Genomic DNA, 3,899 nt, shown 5'->3' with positions numbered 1-3,899 from the left:
TTCGCATTTAAAACACCATGTATAGTGACTACGGTGTTGCGCTGCTGAGCTCGAGTTCGCGCCCGGCCGCGGCTGCATTCGGGGCGAAATGCAAAAGCGCTCGCGTACTTACAATTGCTGTCGCAATTGATGCTTCGCCTTTCGCGTGAAACTGCGACATTTTTTTCAGAGTGACGTCTTTACGAGGCACAAAGACCAGCGTACCCGTGACATTTGCTCAAGCTTATAATCATACTAATCATACTCTTATTATGCTTCTGTAAATTTCACGGTCCCCTGTGAGTAAAATACATAGGTAAACGTACTCCTTTACAAACTCTAGAGGATGACTGGCGATCATGAATTCTTGTTCCCTTGCCAGGCCATTGAACATTACCTTTGTCTTCTGCATATTAATCTTCAACCCCACTTTATACTTTCTTGGTTAAGGTCCTCAATTATTTGCTGTAATTCGTCCCCAGTGTTGCTGAACAGGACAATGTCATCTGCATACCGAATGTTGCTGAGATGTTCGCCGTTGATTCTGACTCCTATGCCTTCTCAGTGTAATAGCCAGAATACTTCTCCTAAGCATGCAGTGAATAGCATTGGAGAGATTGTGTCTCCTTGCCTGACGCCTTTCTTCATAGACGTAACTTTACAATTTTTTTATTGCGATAGCAATTATATGGACACTTAAACCGGATTTCTGCCGTCGTCGTCGCCGTCGCCGTGAGGTTCCCTATAGATAAAATCTTCGCCGCGTGCCGTATGCCCGAGCGGAAGCGTGCGGGGACGAGCGCTATCACGGAGAGCGAACGCACTCAATCTCCCACGCGCAAGCAAGGAAGCAGGAAGCCATCGCCGAAGGGAGCGGGGGGTGGGGGGCGCACTTCCGCTCTGCCAACAACCGCGCTCGTCGCTCGCTCGCACCGTCTCTTATCTCCACACGGCTCTGACCTTTATGCGCCGTGCATTCGCCGCTCAGTTTCCGTTGAAGCGATAGACCGCACGTACCTTCGCCCGCTGCAGCGTATCCGCTTGCTGCCAGAGTTTTGACGGTCGTTGTCTGCAGCCATTCAGTGTGATCTATTCATGTTTGTTTGTGCGCGCTCACACCACGCTTGTTCATTCAGTTAGTAATAGTCGGGCCACATTTTCCAACGCACGCTACACATGCAATGCTGCCCGGATCGGTAGTGCAGCGCTACAGGTGTGTCCCTTCGCACGCGCTGCCCACGGGAAGCGCTTCTCATCAACACCACCGTTTCACACGCGCCTTCTCGTGGTCATCGAGTCTCTCTTCATGTCGGTCTACTTACGCCGCAGCACACCTGCTTACTTAATCAGCTCATGTTTACTACAACTCATATTGCTACCAAAGCCGCTCACCTTACTTCGTATGACATTGCTGTGTTGCTATCGCATTCATTGCTTCGCCCTTAGGGCGAAACTGTGACATTTTTGTGTGTGTGGAGAACCAAGGTTGCTGTGGAATATTTGTAGATATTTCTAAAGATAATCACGTATGCCCCTGTACTTTTTGACTATACGAAATGCGTCCGTGACTGCTGGTATCGCTACTGAATAAAATGTCTTTTCATATTCTATGAAACCCATATAGAGAGGTTCTTTCTGGGGCTTGACGTGCCAAAACCAGTTCTGATTATGAGGCACGCCGTAGTGGAGGGCTCCGGATTAATTTTGACCACCTGGGGTTCTTTAACGTGCACTACAACGCAAACACACGGGCGTTTTTGCATTGCGCCTCTATCGAAATGTGGCCGCCGCGGCCGGGATTCGATCCGGCGACCTCGTGCTCAGCAGCGCAATGCCTTAGCTGACTGAGACACCCCGGCGAGTTTATAGAGAGGTTGATTGCACTCTGCAGAAGTCTTAATTACCTAATTGATGACGTGCATGTGATCCATCGTAGAATATCCCTACCTGAAGAATAAAATTGGGTTGCAGTGCATACGGCGGGCATTACCAAATCCAGACTGGGAGCTTACCCCTGTCATCGAAAAGTGCACAGTCATTGCATTCTACCGGTGCTAAGGAAGGAAGGAAAAATAAGAGGTGAAAGGCAGAGAGGTTAACCAGGTTAAGTGTCCGGTTGGCTACTCTGCACAGGGGGATGGGGCAGAGAAGATTGGAAAACTCATAATGGACAGAAAGTTGGAGGCTAACAAAGAAGCTCGATAACAAGTTAAGGACCGCACAGAGAGTGATGAAACGAAAAATATTACGCGTAACGTTAAGGGACAGGAAGAGAGCGGTGTGGATCAGAAATCAAATGGGGATAGCCGATGTAATATTTAACACTAAGAGAAAAAAATGGAGCTGGGCAGGCCGCGTAATCCATAGGGCAGATAATCGGTGGACCATTAGTGTTACAGATGGGGCGCCAAGGGAATGGAAGCGCAGTCGAGGACCACAGAAAGGGGTGATGAGGAAGGAGGAGGAATGAACGTTTATTGCTAGAAACAGCGAGAAAGTGTTCTTTTTTCGCCCTAGGTGGGCGGCTCTCTCAGTCCAGAAAGCCGTTGGCTAATGCCGCAGCCCGGGCCCGGTCTACCAGACTTCGCTGATCCTCCAGGCTCTGTGCCGTTAACATTGCCTCCCACGTTTCTTCGGTGGCTTGTATCGTTTCTGAGGCATCGTCTTGACTGTTTTTCTCGCGGTGTGGGCACACCAACACCATGTGTTGTAGGGTGTCTGGTACATCACAATATCGGCATAGGTATGAGAATTTAGTGGGATGCATCCGGTGCATGATAATTCCATGGACATACGTATTTGTTTGTAGTCTGCGGAGGGCGGTGGCTTCTTCCTTGCTTAATTTTGAATGTGGCTAAAGGATATTCTCTTCTTTCGAGTCGGTAATGCTGCAGTATTACGGCGTAGTTGATGGGAATGTCCTCCACCCTCGTCGATTTCCGGATCCCGTGCGGCAGGAAATCCCGGCTGGTATGCTCTCGGGAGACAGCATGTGCTGCTTCGTTTCCTGCCAGGTGTTCGTGGCCTGGGGTCCATACGACGTAGGTTTCGGGTAGTTCTTGGCGTCTTGATAGCTCTTTTAGAATTTTCACGGCTGCGGCAGAGATTCGACCTTTTTGTAAGTTTCTACATGCCGTTTGCAAGTCGCTCAAGATGATTGCGGTGTCATTGCATGTGGCGATTCCGAGGATGATGGCCACTTCCTCCGCCGTTTCTGGATTTCTGGCCGGTATGGTGGCAGCGACTAGCTCATTCCCTTTGTTGTTGGTCACGGTAATTGCGTAGGCTCTTCTACCTGGGTATTTTGCCGCATCTGTATATCTCGTGTTGGGGTTCCTTGAGTATTTCTTGCTTAGCGCTCGAACTCTTGCTTGTCTTCTGTCTTTGTGGTGTGTTGCATGCATGTTTCGAGGTATTGGAGCGACTGAGATAGAGTCACGGAGAAGTGGCGGCAATCGGGCTTTCACGTCTGAGTCTGCTATAAAGTTTTCGCTGTATGCGAGTTTGCGAAGTACTGCTCTTCCTGTTTGAGTCAGCTTAAGGCGTTCCAGCTGGCTGGCCCTGTGCGCTTCACTCATTTCTTCCCAGGTGTTATGTAGGCCAAGTTTGTGTAGTGTCGTGGTTGAGGTCGTACTGGGAAGTCCTAGTGCGCTCTTGATTGCCTTTCTGATGACGATGTTGAGTTTTTCAATTTCAGCCTTCTTGAGGAGTAGATACGGACTGCCATATGTTATCCGGCTTAAAAGGAGTGCTTGGATAATTTGGACGGTTTCTTGCTCTTTAAGTCCTCTTCTTTTAGTTGTTATACGCCTAATCAGATGAGTTACTTGTGTTAGGGTCTTCTGAAGCTTCGGAAGTGTAGCTGCGCCAGAACCATCTTTATGTAGTGTGAGGCCAAGGACGCGGAGGGAGTCAACTTG

This window comes from Dermacentor silvarum, unplaced genomic scaffold (assembly GCF_013339745.2).
Source record: "Dermacentor silvarum isolate Dsil-2018 unplaced genomic scaffold, BIME_Dsil_1.4 Seq168, whole genome shotgun sequence".
Classification (NCBI taxonomy): Eukaryota; Metazoa; Arthropoda; class Arachnida; order Ixodida; family Ixodidae; genus Dermacentor; species Dermacentor silvarum.
The sequence above is the reverse complement of the archived record's forward strand: the minus strand, read 5'-3'. Positions refer to the sequence as shown.